This window comes from Canis aureus, chromosome 3, assembly GCF_053574225.1.
Source record: "Canis aureus isolate CA01 chromosome 3, VMU_Caureus_v.1.0, whole genome shotgun sequence".
Lineage (NCBI taxonomy): Eukaryota > Metazoa > Chordata > Mammalia > Carnivora > Canidae > Canis > Canis aureus.
Window position 1 is genome coordinate 42928384 of NC_135613.1, and position 20243 is coordinate 42948626.

General features: G+C 40.5%; 1 protein-coding gene and 1 long non-coding RNA gene across 4 annotated transcripts in view; one reads left to right on the forward strand and one right to left on the reverse strand.

Moving 5' to 3' along the window:
- ROR1 (receptor tyrosine kinase like orphan receptor 1) overlaps positions 1-20243 on the forward strand; it is a 447550-nt gene that overhangs the window by 346543 nt on the left and 80764 nt on the right. The window lies entirely within an intron of this gene.
- Positions 6266-11933, reverse strand: LOC144310731 (uncharacterized). Its single transcript, XR_013376409.1, has 3 exons — positions 11602-11933; positions 9216-9390; positions 6266-6432 (listed from the first exon to the last, which is right to left on the reverse strand). It is a non-coding gene; the product is annotated as an uncharacterized LOC144310731 (long non-coding RNA).

Below are 20243 nucleotides of genomic sequence, written 5' to 3' on the forward strand. Positions count from 1 at the left end.
AGAGACACCTAGAGAAAAGGAAATAGAGCCTGCTGAAGGAGCTAATAATCATAATAGCTATAATTTGTCAGGCACTTATTCTGTGCTATTCACTGTGCTAAGCACTTAGCATAGATCACCTCATTTAATTCTTGAAGCACAACTAGAAAACTGATCATTCTGATTATTTTATTGGCTTCCTAACTCTCTAGGGAAGGCCATGCAAAGGACATGGCATCTCAGGGTCTTAAAAAAAAGAATAGGGGTTTGCAAACTGCACACAGTGGGTGGATCATTCCATTCTATGCCATTCCAGGCATAGAAAACGAAATGGTCTCTTTGGAGACTTGCAGATTCCCTGGTATTTGTGGTGCAAAGGGAGCATATAGAGAGTATGCTGGATGAGGATGCTGATTGCAGTGAAGTGAGAATAAATGAGATAAGCTTTCAAATACAGATGACTCTTAGCAGAGCTGAGATGTAGAGGAAGCAGATTCAGTACTGTAGAACTTTAGGCAGAAGGACGGATGACCATGAAAATTCTGGCTTTTGAGATGGGAAGCCAACACATATAGGTAAAGGTAAGCTTGAGAAGGGGCAATGAGAGGGGAAAACTAAAAATGCAGAACAGAAAGAATGATTGGTGGAGACAGGTCTACAGCTTCTCCAAATTGGAGGAAAGATAAAGATAAAAAGAGACCTAAAGACTTAAGTAAGTTCATAAGAAAAGGTGTTGTAAGGGGGACCTACACAGGAAGAGGCAGAAGGAAAAGATATGATCTTGAGAGTTGTATCGCCTGTTGCCCCCTGTCTGTGAGATCAAAGACAAGTCTTCCAAGGAAAGTGAGAGATGATGGAGCATTTTAGGGCCTTGATGAAAGTTTGGAATCAGTGTTGAAGGCAATTGTGAGGTGCTCATGACGCCCCTTTGGGTCCTGAGGAAAGAATGTTCAAAGAGGGGAGAAGAGAGTGAAGGTGATGGCATGTGAGAAACAGTTGAATGTACTGGGAATGGTCGATATGAGTGGAGAAAAGATGATGAAGATAAGACTTTATTAGGTGACTTCAGGATCTACCTTCAGACTTCTCAACAAGGGAGTGGACTTAGTCCATGATGCTTCAAGGTGCTGCACCAGGTCCAACAAGTGGTCATTACTAGGAGGCCAGTTCTAGTCCCCAACATAAAAACATATAAGTAGTGCTACCCAACAGTGGGACAATCTGCCTTGCAAAGGGTTTCAGTCATCTGTCAAGGATGCTATGCTGGCAACTTGATAAGCCGAATCAGATGGTTTATTAGAGCCTTTTAATACTAAGATCTTATGGTTGCATAACACAGGGAGCAGCAAAGTAGGGGGAGACTGGTCTCAGCATTCTTGTAGGTAGCCCTGCTTTTTGATTATTTGATATCAAATCAAGGTAGTCCTTGATTTTGATTATAATGTTCAGTCAGGTTTATGCAGTTCAATAACTGTAGGAACAACTTTGGAATTTTTATTAATTGCAGGAGGAGTTTTGTGAAGAAGCCATGTTCTAGTCTATGGACTATATATACATGATATTATCTAATTAGCACACATGATGTGTCTATAAAACCTATATTCACAAAAAAAAAAAAAAAAAAAACCAACCTATATTCACTAGGAAAGGGCTTCTTTCTCTTTTTATGCCCATCCCATTTCATTACAGACCTGAAGAAGACCCTTAGCTGGGTGACTAAAGAAGACCTTTGGTTCTTCTCTACTTTGGAGTCCTCCTTTTAGAAGACATTTTGTTCATATTCCATTCAAGTCACCTTCTTTTCATTTGCCTCCTGCATTGGGATGGGCTGCTTTCTTTTTTGGAATCCATTAGTCTGACTCAGTGGTTTTCAGGAGGGATGATTCTGACCCTCAGAGGACATTTGACAATGTCTAGAGACAGTTTTGATGTCATGACTAGAGCGGGGGGCTACTGGCATCTGGTGAGTAGAGGGCAGGGATGCTGCTCAACCACTATAGTGCTCAGGACAGCCTCCACAACAAAGAATTATCCAGCTCCAAATGTCAATAATGATGAGGTTGAGAAATCCTTTTTTTTTTTTCTTTTAAGATTTTACTTACTTATTCATGAGAGACACAGAGAGAAAGAGGCAGAGATGTAGGCAGAGGGAGAAGTAGGCTCCCCACGGGGACTCGATCCCAGGACTCCAAGATCATGACCTGAGCCGAAGGCAGATGCTCACCCATTGAGCCACCCAGACATCCCTCTTGGTCTATTTTTAAGTCTTTCTTCTAAATCAGCTACTATCAACACATTCTGTAAAACCCTAGATGGCTACTTTGATTGTCTAATTTGAGAGTTCTTGCATGCCTGAGTGTTCTACACTTTTTGCCCATCCCTTGGTTCATGCTGTAGCAATAAGCAGGACATTTTTGACTCCCTTTGGCAGGAAGAGTCACTTCTTGGTTGGGGTCTAAATATAACCAGATCTCTCCCAAGATAAAGGCAGGGATGCCATGGCTTTCAGAGTCACAGCATCAGATATCTCCTATCTGCAGCAGCTCTAGGCCAAGGGTGTGGATGAAGGACAAGATACAAATACAACTATGTGATGCCATTTGTTTGATTTTGAGTAAGCTCATACGATATTTAAAGACTGGGTATTAGAGCTCCACCATGAAGGTCCCCTGCAGCCTTTTCAAGCAAGGACAAAACCAAGACAGTGGTACTAATGCAAATGTGACTTCAGCACAAATGAACACTGAGAAAATAGTGCCTGACTAGGTTATACCTACCTAATCTTCTGACCCTCTGAAAGATCCCATGGAACTCATGTATATGTCCTTGTACCTCTGATCCCAAATCAGGCTGAAGTTTTTAGGGAATTAGATCATAAATTAGCCCTTGCTAGTTTCCAGATCTTCTACCCCCTAAAGAATCCTAAGACAGCATCCCTTCATGTCCCATTATGAGTAGCCTGTCCCAATAGAAATAGCCCAGGGATGAGATTTCCCTTTTCATCTCTTACCCTTTATAGGCTAAGTGGCCTCAGGAAAATCAGTCAAACTCCTAGAACGTAGGTTTCCTCATCTCTGAAATGAAAACATCTACCTTCCCATTTCTAGAAATCTACTCAAAGTACTCTTTTTTTTTTTTTTAAGATTTTATTTATTCATGAGAGACACAGAGAGAGAGGCAGACACAGGCAGAGGGGGAAGCAGGCTCCCCGTGGGGAGCCCAATGTGGGACTTGATCCTGGGATCAAGACAGGATCACACCCTGAGCCAAAGGCAGGTAGATGCTCAACTACTGAGCCACTCAGGCGTCCCTGAAGAAAATACTGTAAAAAAATTCAAACAAAACTTTATGTACAAAGTTATTTACTGCTTCATTATTTAACATTAGACATCATTATAAAACACTAATTATGACATCCACAGAATGAAATGATATGTGCCCATCAAAAAATATTGTTCATGAAGAGTTTTATTGACTAAGAAAATGATTGTGTTCTAACATCAAGAATAAGAAGCAAGACACAACAGACACACACACACACCCCTATATCCATATAATATTATCTCAACTATGTGAAATATCTGTAGGAAAAAAAGTCTGAAAGGAAACCAAACTATTACCAAAAGTTTATGCTTAGTTTTGAGTTGGTACATATTTAACATTTTAAATAAAATAATTTAACACTGGGATATACAATATATTTTTTCTCTTTAAAAGTGTGTAACACTGAAGTTTGAGAAACATTGATTTAGAGCTCTAGACAGAACTGGGGCTGGAGATGAAAATTTTGGAGTCATAGGTATTTCAGTAGAGGCCAATTACTGGATAAGATCATCTAGGACAAGCCTGTAGCATGAGGAGACAAGAGTCCGGGACTGAATCCTAGGGAACCACAACACATATAGAATAAATGAGGAAGCTGAGTCAGGGAAGGGACTAAGTGTTTGGCAGCAATCAGTGTGAGACAGTTATCTAGATGGATTAGAACAGTAATACTGAGAAGAGAGAGGGGTTGAGAAAACTGAAAAGAATCTAAGAGCCACAAGTTGGATATAAAAGATAAGGGTCTTGGAAAAAGCAAAGATTACTTGGAGATATCTTAGCTTGGAAGATGGAAGGATGCTGATATCAAAGGCAGAGATGAGATAATTTGAGAGGAAAGCATAGATGGTGGGAGAGGAGAAAGGAAAAGTTAAACTTAGTTTCGTATGGATTGTGTTTGAGATTTCCTTTGAAGAGAGAGCTTCTAGCTGCAGGAGCTTGGGCATCTGCCAGAGCACACAAGCCAGGATCACACTTCCTGGGCAGCTCTCAATCAACCAGTAACTAAGCTCAGAAGGAGTAATAGAGCTGATCTTCTCTGTCCCATGTTGCCTCCTCTGATAGGCAGTCATTGACCTGAGGCTCCCCTCTGGGCTGGCCCAGACTTTCAGAGCAGCACTTGGATCTGATGCTTCTCCTTCCCAATCCTTCTTCCTTCCCCTTCTCTGATCTCAGATGGCAGTCTGAAACCTCTCCTTGCCTGCTTCAGTCTTGCCCCTCTTTTCATCCACAAAAGCTACTGACAATAAACCTCTTGTCCTTTTAACTCCTATCTTAGCATCTGCTTCCCGAGGGCTGGAACTAATATAGGTGATGGTTGCATATCCAAATGGAATTATGTGGGAATTATGTATGGGTCTTGAAGACAGTCAGGATTGAGAGAGAACTGAATCACAAGGGCCTCCCTAACAGCATAATCATAGGGAAAAAGGGAGGAACAAGGTTTGAACCTTAAGTGACACGCATAACTGTGAGGGGTACAGGTGAAAGAGAGGAAAAATATCATGGACAGATAGGAAAACCAGGAAAGCACAAGATCAAAGAAACCATGGAGGAGGAAGAAGAGAATTTCTTAGGAGCAGGTAAGATGTCTGAGGAAAATCTGAGTGGAGCCTAAGATCTTGCATTTAAAGAGTGAAATGGTGGCTGGGCATCAGGAGATCATTTCAGAGAAAGTATGGCAAAAGGTGCCAAATTTCCAGTAATCAAGAAGCAACACAGTGGGAAATTGCTGGAGGGAATGATGTAGATCATGTTTAAAATGTTTTACCAGGATTAGAAAGAGGGAAATTGGGATAATGAGAAGTAAGACTCTGTGTGTGTGTGTGTGTGTGTGTGTGTGTGTGTGTGAGAGAGAGAGAGAGAGAGAGAGAGAGAATATCTGGAAGCGGTCTTTGAAGATGTTAAAGAGAAAAAAAATGACCGTTGTGGGATTAAAATCCTGGAGGCAGTGGGAAGAAAAAAGCTGCAGAGGCCAGGTAGAGGGGTTAGATTTCAATAGTAAGGGGAAAAATCTCTTCTCTGGAACTTGGAGGGAAGAAAGAGAACATGGCTGGAATGACAGAGATGGATGAGAATAAGGGGTGAGGATGAGGAATTGCATACACAGTATATCTTACAATTATAACAATGACAAAGACAACCTCTGAGATTAATGGAATGAGTTGGGAAAAATGTTTAAAGAGAGAAGAAGGCCAGAAATCGCTGGTGCGCACGCTATGTTGTCCCTTAAGAAATGTAATGGGGTGAAAGAACTTCTTGCCTTAAATGCATGAAGTTGGATCTCCCTAAAGGCACTAGTCCCAGAGGACTGTGACTAACTGGCAAGAAAGGACAGGTAAGTACTGATATTACTCTTACAGAGTTTCCCCAGCTCAGATATAATCTGAGTGTTCAGAGATATGGACTGGCATTATGCAGTCTACTATTATAATGATCAATACTCATAGAAAAGGAACTAGTGCATAGCTACCCATTTGCTTTGTTTGGGTGGCACTATACTTTATTTATCATATAATCATGTGACATATGATTATATGATATGATTATATCATATAATCATATCATAACAGATTATAATCATTATATTTATGAATATTTATATATTTATATAAATATTTATATTTATGATACATTTATCATATAATCATAACATAACATTATAATCATATAATCATCATATATATTATGATATATGATATGATATAACATAACATTATAATCATATAATCATAACAATGAATGATAAAGATGATAAGAATGACCAAGAATCACCATGCTCTATAGCAGAGCTGATATGATCAGAAAAGAAATGTTGGTGCTCTTGAGCAAAAGCTCCATATAACCAGAGTCTTTGCACAGGATTTGCACAGTGTTTAGGCTTAATAGCTCCATCCTGGCCTCTCAGGTCTTACAGCTATAAGGGAAAACTTTATTTTTTTAAATTATTTATTTATTCATGAGAGACACACAGAGAAGCAGAGACAGAGGCAGAGGGAGAAGCAGGTTCCATGCAGGGTGCCCGATGTGGGTCTCAATCTCGGGATTGTGGGATCATGCCCTGAGCCAAAGGCAGATGCTCAACCGCTGAGCCACCCAGGCGTCCCAAGGAAAACTGTAGTATTGACATTCCTACAGGAAAAAAAAAATCCCTATTACTGAGCAGGAAAGTGCCTAGCTCCCAAGTATTTTTCCTATTGGAATAACTGTTTCAATAACTGAGAATTATTTTTTAATAACTAAGAATAATATCAGAATATATTCAGTAATAATATCTACAAACTGGTGATATCTTAGGTGTATGACTTAGGAACATGACTGTACCTTCTTTTAATAACTGAGAATAATATCAGAATATATTCAGTAATAATATCTGCGATATTATTGGTGATATCTTAGGTACATGACTTAGGAACATGACTGTACATTAGAGCAAAGCAGAGCCCAGCACAGTAGCCTGAAATCACCAGAAAGGCAGGATCCCTGGCAACTCTCATTGGTATTGGCCAGATGTGGCTCTAGGAGTCATTTCACGGAAGGGCCCTTCCATTGATCTTGTGACGAGAAAACCACTGGGAAGCAAAGAAATGAGCCAGGCATGTCAGTTTCTCCAATGCGACTAGTGATATGTCTGCAAGTGTGACATGCTTGCTAATTACCCCCAGAGTCCTCAACAAGACAAAGTGCTTTATTCTCCTACTTTGAAGCACCACTTGGAAACCTCTTGATAAGGTCTAATGATAGGCCAGCTTTTGCCTCATAGTGGGTTATACAGGTGCTGCCTGTTGGCTTCCAAGCCCGTTTTATTCCAGGGCTGGCAAAGCTTGCAGGAATGTCATGTGAAGAGATTTATAATAATTTCTGATTCCACCCAGCTCCAAATCACTATATGAATAATCTTTCTCATAGCATACTGGTAATTCTATGAGCAGTCTTGGCCAAGAACAACGGAATGAGCAAGCTCGAGGAAATATTTTTTTTTCCTTTTTAAGAAATCATTATGCTGATGTTTTACAAACCTCATAAAAATTAAGGGTTCGTTTGAATTTGGGAGAAAGACTCATTTTATCAAAACTCATTTGCCAAAAATATTTAAATGAGCACATGCTGGAGGTAAGAACACCAAAAACAGTGTCAGTTATACATTCTCCACCTTCCAGACTCTCCAGAGCCCTTAAAATGCAGCATTTTTCTACAGGTGTTAATGGGATCCTGCAAAGAGGTAGGCGGTTTCAGGTAGGGTTGTGACAGAGTGGCTTGTGGGGTGGGTGCTGTGGAACCCTCTGAGGGCTCCTGACCACAGTCCCATTCAGAGACAACAATGGCACTCGTTGTTATAAGCAAGCGTCAGTCACGAAAGAGCTGCCATTACGGAGTAGAGCCCGGTTTCCATATTCCCAACATGACCAGAGGTTTCATTCCCCGAGAATGTGTTTATTCAGCCTAGTAAAAACATTAAAAAGGGGAATAAATCTCTGCCGACCCCAAAATGCTTTTCACCGCAGCTGTAAACCATAAAACATTTAGAAAGGTAAGCAGGACTAAAGATAATATGGTCCCCCCAAGCAGCATGGACCTAGAGGTGGCCCTTGCAAAGACAGCTGCAGTGCACAGAGCTTCCCTGCAAAATCATTAAGAGAGGGACAGGTTCTATAAGGTGTTAAATTATTAGTAGTAGGGGTTTTTTTTGCAGTGCGGGGGGGGGGGGGCAATAATAAAAACCATGTGCTCAGCAGCCTGCTTGGCCATATAAAATAGAGAGGCCTGTGACTTTAAGTGTTGTAAAAGGGGTTAATTGTCGATTTCTGAATGTGGCAAGTTTATTGATCTTGTTAACAGCAGTGGAGCATGTGCCATTGGTTACCATGGCGGGAAAGAAAAACAGCCTTCTATCCTGTTATTCCATGGACACCCTCGCTGGTCTTAGAGCCCAAGTTAAGGAACATATGGATAAATGCATCATTAAAATTGCTTCTTACCACTTGTCCAAATTTGTAACCATCCTTAGGGTTCTAGTTCCTTCTTAAGCTACATTTTACTACATTATACTTACCTTTCACACAAATGTATTATTTATCTGTATGACAACCCTACATAGTTGGTAGGGATTATATAGCCATTTTACAGATAAGGCAACTGAGGTTCAGGGAGGTTAGGATCCAAACCTAGGTCCTTCTATTCCTAGTCTGGTGTTTTTCTACTAGTTATTCAAACAATTTGTTCATCAGTTAACTCGGTAGGTATTTCTCAACCACACACAAAGAGCCAGGCAGTGGTCTGGTTGCTGGAGATACAGCAATGGACAAAAGTGACAGCATCTCTGCCATTGCAAGGTCTGTGTTTTATTTTTTTTTAATATTTTATTTATTTATTCATGAGAGACACAGAGAGAGGCAGAGACACAGGCAGAGAGAGAGGCAGGCTCCATGCAGGGAGCCTAATGTGGGACTCAATCCTGGGACTCTAGGACCACGCCCTGAGCCAAAGGCAGGCAGTAAATGGCTGAGCCATCCAGGGATCCCAGGGTCTGTGTTTTAGAGGGCATTATCCTAGCTTTCAAAACCCACTCTCTCTTCCAAACTATCTTCACATGCATAGTCTGCATCTGCAGTTTTGTATTTTGTTTTGCTGTTGAGTGTTGTCCTGTTGTTATTTCATGCAGGTGTTTTCCCTTTAGCTCCCCTGATTAGACAGAAAGCCACATGAAGGCAGGGCTGCTTTCTAATGCTCTCCTTTTTCACTCTTCATGCAGCACAATGCATTAGGTAAAGTGCATTGGGCTTTTTCTCTGCTGCAGAAACTCCTTATTACTTGATCTTAAGATCATCAAGGGCCTTATTCAGGTCTTGACTCTTGCAGCTTCAATTATTGAGCACTTTGCTAAATGTTCATTGTCTCAGTAATGCTAATACAACCTGACTAGAAGTCCCATTTTACAGTTGAGGAAGATGTGGCTTCTGGTGGCTAAGAAGCTTGCTTAAGTCCTCATAGTAAGAAGCAGAGCTCCGATTCTGACGTGGTCTGACTCAAAAGTCCCAATATCTTTCCACCAGGTACTTGGGCCTGAGTAGTGACTGAATCTTTGCTACCCTGAAACACATAGAGAACATCAAAAGCCCCTGTTACATTATATGCAGGATAAATAGGGTGAATTTAATAACTTGGGTGACTTTAAGTCTACGGCCATTCTACCAATGATTTATCTAATCATTTACACCTTCATTGCAAAGATCATTTTTTAAAAGATTTTATTTATTTTATTCATTAGAGACCCAGAGGCAGAGACAAGGCAGAGGGAGAAGCAGGCTCCCCGCAAGGAGCCTGATGTGGGACTCGATCCCAGACCCGGGGATAATGCCCTGAGCCAAAGGCAGACGCTCAACCGCTGAGTCACCCAGGCATCCTGCAAAGATCGTTGTATATCTTAGTTTCCTGCCCCATCCTTCATTATGTGATCGTTTAAGAATGGCACGTGTCTTAGTTCAAATGCTATCCCAGAAAGTTATATAGTGGGTGACTTAAGCAACAGAAGTTTATTTCTCACAGTCCAAAGGCTGGAAGTCCAAGATCAGGGTGCCAGTATGGTCAGGCTCTTGGTGAGGGCGCTCTTCCTGGTTATATCTTTAGATAGCCTTTCTGGTATGTGCCTTTTTGTCTCTTCTTTATATAAGGGCACTAATCTCATCAGGAGGGTCCCAACTCATGACCTAATCTAACCTTAATTACCTACCAAAAGCACCACCTTTTAATCCTAACCTGGTGGTTAGGGTTTCAACATATGAATTTTGGGTGGACCCAAGCATGCAGTCCATAACAGCATTTTTTTCCCCCAATACAGCAAGTTGCAAAGGATCCCTACATTCTTGGGAAAAGTGACAAATCACAGATTGGGTAGAGTCAAGGAGGGCAATGGTAGGCTCACACGAGCTTGTGATAACCGGCTTATTAAAAATATTAGTATTCACACAGTGCATTGGCGTCTGAACCACCATACACAGTACATTAGCAGTTGGTATATATTCTGAGAAAAGGTGGCAGGCCAGAGCCAGAGCATGGGTCAACTGCTGAAAAACAGAACCCAGCTGGAGCCACTGGGGTCCAGGAAACTAGGTAGAGACTGAGCTTTTTCAGTTTGGATGGCATAGTTTCCACTTAAAGTAATGTCATCTAATCTTCATTTACTTTCTTCCATCTACACAGAAATGTATTTATTATTGTCCTGTGATAAGTGGTAATGGTGATATAAAGCAGCACTTCCTGAAACTGCAGGCAGTTTCAAGGTCTGGATGTAAAGTTACAGAAATATAGTAAGGAGAACCCTGTAGCATGACAGAGTTTATTAAAATGAAGGAGGGAAGAAAGGAAGAGAGAGGGGAAAGGAGGGAGGAAGAAAAGGAGGAAGGAAGAAAGGAATCCTAATCTTTTTGCAACCTTTATCAATCAGTCTGTCAACAAGTAACTGATAATTTCTGAACGTGAAGAATTGGCTAACAAATGAGTTACATGTGTAATGAGATTTTGTTTGGTTCCTGCATGTGGATAATGACTCCACTGGTGAGTCGAGTCAGAGAATGGCAAGCTGGTAGACTGGGTCTCCCGTGAATGGTTGTGATTATTTAAAGGAAGACTTCTGCTTTCAGTGGGGCTTGCTGGAAGAGCGATACCTTGCCAAAGCTGCATTTTTGCCAGTTATGGTTTTGAAATAACATGATTTAAAATTTCTAGGCCAACCTCAAAATCTACAGTCTTTTTCATATAGGCACAAGTCAATTCCATCTCCTTAATCAAAAGAACGTGCCAGCAATTATTACTTCCCAATATCATTGAGCACGCAGCAATGTAAGGAATGATCCAGAAAGAAGTGATCTATTAGTATTACACCTTCTCATAAAAGGATCATGGGCACATATGTTTTGTATGTCCAGAGCATCTTTTCTTTCTTTGGAGGATATATTTCTCTCCTTGCCAACTGTAATGATTCTTATAGTAGTGCCGATCAGAATGCTTCACTCTCAGACCACAGAGACCTAGGTAAGGAAGAGTAGTGACACAAGCCAAGCCAATCCTAATATTTCCACAAAATTTTTCTAATATGGAGCTGACAAAAGAGCTTTCTTGTATTTCTAGATATGTAACTGCTATATAAATCTGGAACTGCCTATGGCCATAAAACCAAAAAGCAGAAATGAGAGAAAGATAGGATTATCTGATTCTTTGGATCCAGTCTTCCCTGAGCCAGCTCTACCCCCACTTTTCCCAGGCAATGGCTTGTGAACCAATAAATATTTCTTTATTGCTTACGGTAGATCAAGTTGGTTTCTGTTATCCAGGAATCCTGAGTGATACAAATGAGCAGAAGATCAGGCCCAGAGAAATGTGATCCTGATAATTAGTTACCTCATAATTAGGAAAAGCATTCAGGCAAGGTTTACATTAAATAAAATAAGGAAAATGCATATGCAAAAGATAGTACGCTTTCAGACATCAAGAGCTAGTTTGAAATCTTTGAAAAGAAATACAGACTGCAGAAAATAAAATCTTATGGGAAAACCAATCTCTACAACATTTTCTGCAGAAGTGAAAGAGCAGAGCTTAAAAATGATATCTGCTTTTAAAAAAATGATGTCTGCTTTGTTCTGGACACGAGAGTTCTAGAATTTGTTTCACTATGTTTTGGAATACATTTTCATTGTGACTTAAGACTATCACTGGTATTTTCAGGAAAATCACTCCAAAAGTGATTAAAATGATTGTACTAAAAATTATGGTACATTTAATCTTTGATAAACTATATTATTTCCCAAGTTAGTGGTTACATCTTAGCCAGCCTCGATAATATTAGTGAAATAATCAAACCAGCAGGTTTGGTAATGTCAGTATGGATAGCCTCTATTGAGGGTCATGGACTGGAGAATAAACAGGCTGGAATGTACACATCAAACTCGTTTTTCATCTTTTTTTAAAATATTTTATTTACTTATTCATGAGAGACACAGAGAGAGAGAGAGAGGCAGAGACATAGGCAGAGGGAAAAACTGGCTCCATACAGGGAGCCCGGTGTGGGACTTAATCCCGTGACTCCAGGATCATGCCCTGAGCCGAAGGCAGATGCCCAACCACTGAGCCACCCAGACATCCCTCATTTTTCATCTTCTTTGAAAGTGTCAACAATGGCTAGGGTACATTTCTATGTCGATATCTACACTTTCCATAAATGAGGAAAGAATATGTGAAAATCTGGCCACAACTTATAATTTTTGAAGACAGGATGATATCTGATATTCCCAGCGGAACAAGGGAAATGTAACATGTCTTCTGCACACTGAGGAGAAAATGTCTGTTGTGTTCTCACTGTCAGATCAATTGCATTTATCCTAAGTTGAGGGATGTCTCATAGCTCATTCAGGGAACACCCACAGTGGGTCATGACAGGCCTCTAGGGAGAAACATAGTCATGTTCCTAAGGATCTATTAAAAAGCAGAGAATCTCAGAAGTCACATTTGGATGAACTTTAGTTGATTCATTGAAACATTAATTATGTCAGAAATCTCATGAACACTAAGCTGCCTTAGTAAGAGCTCTTTGATGCTCTGTTTAGTCAGTACATAAGTACCTCAAATTGTTGTTGAATGTACATAGAGTAACAATTAACAATGAGCAAATAAACAAGTCGGGATATGATATCATCAGAGTGCCAGGAAATGACCCAAAAGCTCGATGTTCTAGCATTAAGTGTTTTCTGAGAGGAAATCAGCTTCTACCCCACGTGGCCATTGTTATGGGTGAGAATCTGGATTTTGTTTGCTCTTGATTACACAGAGGAAGAAAGAAAAAAAAATGCTGTCCTGGTGAGAAGCAAGCGCTGAGATGGTTTTCCTCAGTAAAAATCAATGTGAAGTCTTACTCCCAGCCTAGAAGAGGGTGAGGAAGTAGGGGAAAGGATGTTTAGCCCATCAATATCAGTAAAGTGCCCCTCTTTTTCCCTGACGGATACCCTTTTTCTGGTTTTACAGCTTAGAGAGCTCAGTTCTAGCCAAGGGCTCTAGTGTTACTGCCCACACTTATGAATGGACCTATTGTAATAATGGCCATTTGTCTATATTAATTAAGTAATCTTTAAAGCAGCCCTAATAATTTGATACATTTGTCACCATCCCTGTTTGAGACTCAGAAAAGTGAAACACTTTGCCAAAGATCCTATAGATGGGTAGGAGCAGCTAGGATCTGAATACTCATCTGTCCTGGTCTGAAGCAGACATCTTTACCATTTAACCCTTTGCTGTGTGCTATCTACTCCCTCATATGCAAAGCTGCTATGCCTGACCCATGGATATATTTATTTTTTTAAGTTATTAGGGATGAGATTTCTCCATCCCCTAGCCTAGTGATGTAAGTGTGTGAAAGGTCTGTATGCTCTAGGATAACACAGATTGGGCCCAGCCACAGAACAAAACCGGTGATGTGTTTCTTTTACATTGACATTGACACACCTCATCAGCTGACCAGAGGCCACAATACTCAAGCTATTGACTATAGACTAGGATTATAAACTGTACTAGAGTTATAGACTCTTTTTAATTTATTAAAACTCATCATACTAATAATCATATTTCGTTGGTTGGGGTCACCTATGGAGAGGAAGAACATGGCACACCTCCATCCCTTTATATCCTGGGATCCCAAAGATCATTCTCTCAGCCTACTGATGGCCAGTCTGGTTTTCCGTATCCCACAGTACATATCCCAGGGGCATGGAAATACTCTCATGTACCTCCCTCCCACACAGAATGCCTACCTGGTACTCTTCCTTTTGACCCCCAACCACTGACCACCATAATATTCTCTTCCCTCCTCCTCTCCCTTTCCCTGCTCTTCTCTCCCTCTCTCTCTTCCTCATTCCATTCCCAGAATAAGATTTAGCATCAAGGATGCTTTTCATCATCAAAGATGAGTTTCTTCAAGTTTGGAATCATTCACCCCCATATCCCAGCAGCAAGTAGTGTGTCTTACTAGTTGGAGGGATGGGTCAGTGGGTAGATGCAGCCTTGGGCCATTTTGCTTTCAAGACTCATCAAAGTCATTGAGCTTAATAACCAAATAATCATTTTGATATGTTTTTCTCCTCCCTCACATTACTTAGTCATATAATTTTGAGTGTGATTCTATGGAGAATGGGGTAGTTGAACATGCTTTCTTTTTTTAAGATTTTATTTATTCATGAGAGACACAGAGAGAGAGAGAGGCAGAGACATGGGCAGAGGGAAAAGCAGGCTCCCTGAGGGGAGCCCAATGCAGGACTCGATCCCAGGACCCTGAGATCCTGACTTGAGCCAAAGGCAGATGCTCGACCACTGAGCAACCCAGGTGCCCCCTTGAACATGCTTTTAATGTTGAAATTTAATTCTCTCTTTCCTCCCTTCCATTCTTTCTCCCTCCATCCCTTCCTTCCTTCCTTCTTTCCAAATATCCTTTAGATGAGAAAAGAAAAAAAAAGAAAGAACTTCATTGAGACTTTAAATGGTCCATATCTGATTGAGTGACTCACAAGAGGTGAAATGCAGGTAGTTTCAAATGTCTTCTCAGAGTGACTCCATGTTATATAAGGCAAGAACACTGGGCTGGACATCAGGAGCCCTGGGTTTGGCCCTAGTCTTCACTTTCATATTTCAGAATTCTGGGCAAATCACTGATCTCTTTGTACCTAGTTTTGTCATCTATAAGTAGGGAAGTTTAGTCTAGTAAGTGATTTGAGGATTAGGAGCCCTCAAATATTCATGGAGGTGCCTTGGGATCTGTCCCAAGAGGGGTGTTTTGATAGAAATGGGGGAGATTGTATAGAACAGTCAGGACTAATCCCCCTGCCCCCACCCCACCTTCAACCAGAATTAATGTTCTTGTTAAACTGTTTTTAACTCTATCATTCTTTTGAGCTTCTGCTAAAAGATCTATTCCAAAAAAGGTAGAAAACTACTGGACCAGATTATCTTTAAGGTGCTTTTGGCATATCTGATTTCAATATATAAATCATCTGTTTATGATCTTCATTTACAGAAAGAATGGAAACTTTCTTTTTCTCATGTGCTTGTTGCTCTAAGAACAAATTTCTTATCACAAGAATAATCTCCCATTCATCCTGCTTCCTACCTGGCTCAATATAGCACAAAATGCACAAGCTAAATCCGCTATCCCCTTGTGAATATCTTCTATTTAAACACGTCTATCAATGGTGGGCTTAAGAAAGAAATAAATGTTTTCACAGTTGCCACACAGGGCCAACTGTTGTGGTAAGGGTGACCACGTAGGACACCTTTGTGCTCTTGAGCTGTCCTCTGTTAGATGAGAAGTCATAAGCCATAATCAAAGCAAAGCCTGGGTTGCTCATTCACTTTGAAAGAGACATCCTTATGATCCTGCTAACATTTCCTATGTTATATTAATAATGTGTTTTGGGAAGGTGTTATTTGGTTTGTTTTCTGGACAAGTTGGATGAGTCTCTCTCTGTTTTAGCCACAGCCCTTTGTAGGGTTTTTTTTTCCTGCTGTCCCATGACAGACGACTTAATGGGTTGCTGAAAATATCCAGGCTGCTTCTGGCTCTAGAGGTAGCTCAGCTCAACAATGGAAGGCATTTAGCAGAGCCTCATGTTTTAGAGCAGGAAAGACTTGAGAGGGCATGTCATCTGGTATTTTTCAAGATGCTTTGTAATTTTTTCAGCAGCATACTTTTTCCCCCCTAAAACAAATCTGATGCAAAACCTCAATTTATGAAACAGATAAAAGGAGAGAGAGAGAGAGAGAGATGAGAATTTTACCAAATTGCACTCCCCCCTTGCTGTTCTCCCTCACACATGCTCAGCAACACCTGAGCATCACCGGGAGTGTTTTGAGTCCTAGAAGTGATTATAGTAACTTAATTGCATAGTCCTCCACTGAACCTGTCTTTTCTGTTAGTCAGGAAAATGAGACACTTTCCTCGGAGTTTAATGACTTGCCTGAGACCCCACAGCTAGTGATGTCAGTACCAGATTGCAAGGTTTCTGATTCTAGTTTACTATCCCCCTTCCATCCATCCCCACCCCTACCTCTAATTTACCATGCCACCTCAGCTTTAACACTCGAAAAGAGGACAAAAAATTCTGTACCAGGCAGTGTGGTTGATATGTGTATACCTGTCTTTAATTCTCAGAGCAACTTCATAGGGAGGGCAACATTAGTATTATCTTCTTATAGATGGGGGATATGGACAAAGAGAGGTTAGGGAACTTGTCCAGTGAAATTCAGCCAGAAGTGGCTGAACTTGAATCGAAAGCTAGTTTTATCTGATTTCTTTTCTTTTTTTAAAGTTTTATCTGATTTCAAAAGCTGTTCCTGTTATACCCCAGGATAAACACTGCAAACTAATGTTTGTCCTGAATAAAGCCATGTCTTAACACGACAAGCTCAGGTAATAAAGCCTGACTCATATTTCATGAGATTCTTTGTAGCTTTTCTTAAATAACTACTGTAGACTGCCCTTCTGCAAAGTTTCTGTTATGAGCACCTTGGAGAATGTGTCCCCAAACCTCAGCCAACAACACCCGTTCTTTTAGGGACCATTCCCTGTCACTCCAACCACACCCCATCCAGAAACTAGGGCTTCTAGAGCCATGATTTAAAAAAAAAAAAAAAGATTTTATTTATTTATTTATTCATGAAAGACACAGAAAGGCAGAGGGAGAAGCAGGCTTCCTGTGGGGAGCCTGATGCGGGGCTCAATCCCTGGACCCCGGGGTCATGACCTGAGCCAAAGGCAGATGCTCAACCACTGAGTCACCCAGATGCCTCTAGAGCCATGATTTTAGTGTTTGAATCATCAGGTCTTGAGTGGACCACAGTAGGAATGAGGACCAAGAGAGAATCAACATGTAAAATCAAGAGGCTTACTCGCTATATGGATTGAACAATGAAAAGAAAATGAAAGATAGAAATGGAGAGGCATCCAGTGAGGCATCCATCTTGGTTCTATGTCTGTCCTTCAGTTCAGTGAGACACTCTTCTAACTACATAATATCGTCCACCTTTCCTTTCTTAAGCTTTGGTTTCTGTTACTTGCAAACAAACCGGTCCTACTTAATATATCATCATATCCAGTGATCTGAAGTTTCTTCAGGTGAGTTCAGACTACCTTCCTGTTGTAGGCATGCTTATTGTTTGTACAAACTGTACAAGGCTACCATTATTAGAGGCCTCAGCAATGAGCTATTTTATTACTCTTTGTTTACACAGAAACAAGGAACTCTGTAAAGTCCCTTTTTACACAGGTACACTATCCAGAGAAAGCCAATCTCTTCTGGCCCTATTGACTTTATCTCCTAGACTTCTCCCCACTGGACAGAAAATCTCAAGTATATGTGTCTGAAATAAATTAAGCTGGAATGTAAATCTCAATTAAGTGGAATGAAGTGCTGTATATTTCACCAACAGATTAATTTGAGAAACAAAATCTAAGCTATCATAGTTTCCAAATGGAAATAGCCCAGATTTTCATCAATAATAGAATAAATTATGATATTATATAGTCCTAGCATATTGAATAGCAACCAAAAGTGAAATACTGCATAGAAACAAAAAGTATGGGCAGCCTGGGTGGCTCAGCGGTTTAGCGCCACCTTCAGCCCAGGGCCTGATCCTGGAGACTCGGATCGAGTCCCACATTAGGCTCCCTGCATGGAACCTGCTTCTCCCTCTGCCTGTGTCTCTGCCTCTCTCTCTCTCTCTCTCTCTCTTTCTCTCTCATGAATAAATAAATAGAATCTTCAAAAAAATAAAATAAATAAAAATAAAATAAAATCAACATTTTTAAAACTAGAGGGGATCTAGGAAAGAGTATCTAGTTCAATTGTCAGATGTTTTACAGAATAAGAAACCGAGCCAAAGAAGTGAAATGCTATGCCATAAATTTTACAGCTTATAATTGAGCCAAGATTGGTGTTTAGATCTCTTAGCTATGTTAACAAAGATATTCCAAATAAACCTTTTAAAGAATAATATGCTAAAATCAATTCACTCTGAAGTGTACTTTTGTATTAAGAACAAAAGGTTTGTAAAATAAATAAATAATGTGAACAATACTATCAGTGTTGACATAGAGACAATATGATAGCATTTGTAAAGATAAAATCCGTCTGTGACACATTTCATGAAATAGCCATCTGGTTTAGTTTCTAAGAATTTTGGCAAAATTACACATTGCTAGAAATCGCATTCCCCAGCTAATATTTGAAATATTATTATATCATATTGATGATGATAATGTCAGAGGTGATGATAATGTCAATGATGACAGCAATACAATCTTACATGTGGGTAAGGCATTAGTTTTCTAATTTGTGAAATTAGTTTCCTAATCACTGCTATGACAAATTACCACAAACTTGATGGCTTAAACCAACACAGATTCATTATCTTAACAGTTTTGGAGGTCAGAAGTCCAAAATGGGTCTCACAGGGCTAACATCAGTGTTTCTTCTAGCGGCTCTAAGGGAGAATCCATTTCTTTGCCATTTCTAGCTTTCGGAGGCTGTCTGCCTTCCTTGGCTCATGTCCCCTTGGGTATTCAAAGCCAGCAATAGCCAGTTGAATCTTTTTTAGTACCGTATCACACTTAAACTGACTTTTCTACCTCCTTCCAAATTTAAAGAATGTTTGTGATTATATTGGGCCCAGTTAATCCAGGATAATCTCTTTGTTTCAAGGTCAGTTGATTACTGACTTTTATTTTATTTTAAAGATTTTATTTATTTATTTATTTGTTTGTTTGTTTATTTATTTATTTATTTGAGACAGAGAGAGAGGCAGAGATATAGGCAGAGGGAGAAGCAGGCTCCTTGCAGGAGTCCAATGCAGGACTCAATCCCAGGACCCACGAATCACGCCCTGAGCTGAAGGCAGATACTCAACCACTGAGCCACCTGGGCATCCCTGATTACTGATTTTAAATCCGTCTGCAACCTTAATTATCCCTTCAACATGTTCTGGGGACTGGGACATGAACATCTTTGAGGACCATTACTCTGTCTATAATAGGATTGTATTTATGCATTTTTCAAAATAGTGTTCCGTATGTATATATATTTCATATCTGAAAGCAGTGAAACACCTGGAACAAAGTCATTCTGTTCTGGGTATGATTCTCATTTTGCCAAGGGGAAAAAAAAAAAAAACAGAGAAGTGACATAAATTGTCTGCATTTCTGCAGCTGGTTGAGGCAGAGTCAAGTCCTACAAACCAGATTTCCAAACCCACTGCCTGTGTCCTCCAAACCCACTCTTGGTTTCTCCAAGCTCCATAACCTATTGAGACCCAGCTGTGGTGGGCAGTTTGAAACACATGAGTTGTGGAGGACTGGCGTTGCTGCATGACTACCTGCTACGTGGATGGACACATTTTTGCAGAGAGCTGCATTCTCCATTAAATCTACACACAGTTGCTACTCATCTGTAAGGCTTAACATTTGCCTCCTTCTCTCCTATGTTTAACCCTTATCCTGGGTCATGTGCCTGTCACAAAGCAATATTTCTCTGGTTCTAAGAGAACTTCAGTCCTTTCAGATTTGTTCCAGGTACTTGGGGAGGGGGAGACCCAGGTCAGTGATGAAATTAAGTGACAGCCACAATTGACAGGACCTGAGGGCATGCTCTGTGGGTGAGAAGTCCAGACAGCTGTGGTCAGGGAGGAAGACCTCATCATAAGCATTTTGGCTTTTAGATATGCTGTGCCCCTCCACAGAAACAGGTCCCCCTGACCCCCCACCACCAGTTCATTGCCCTCAGTCATGGCGTCCCCCCAAACAGCCTCTAAAATGGCCAAAGAAGGGGAAGCAGATGGTACAGCACAAACAGCACAAGTTCTGTGCTCTCCCAGGGATAAATAGAAAAGAGGTGTTCTTGACCCTTCTCTTGGCT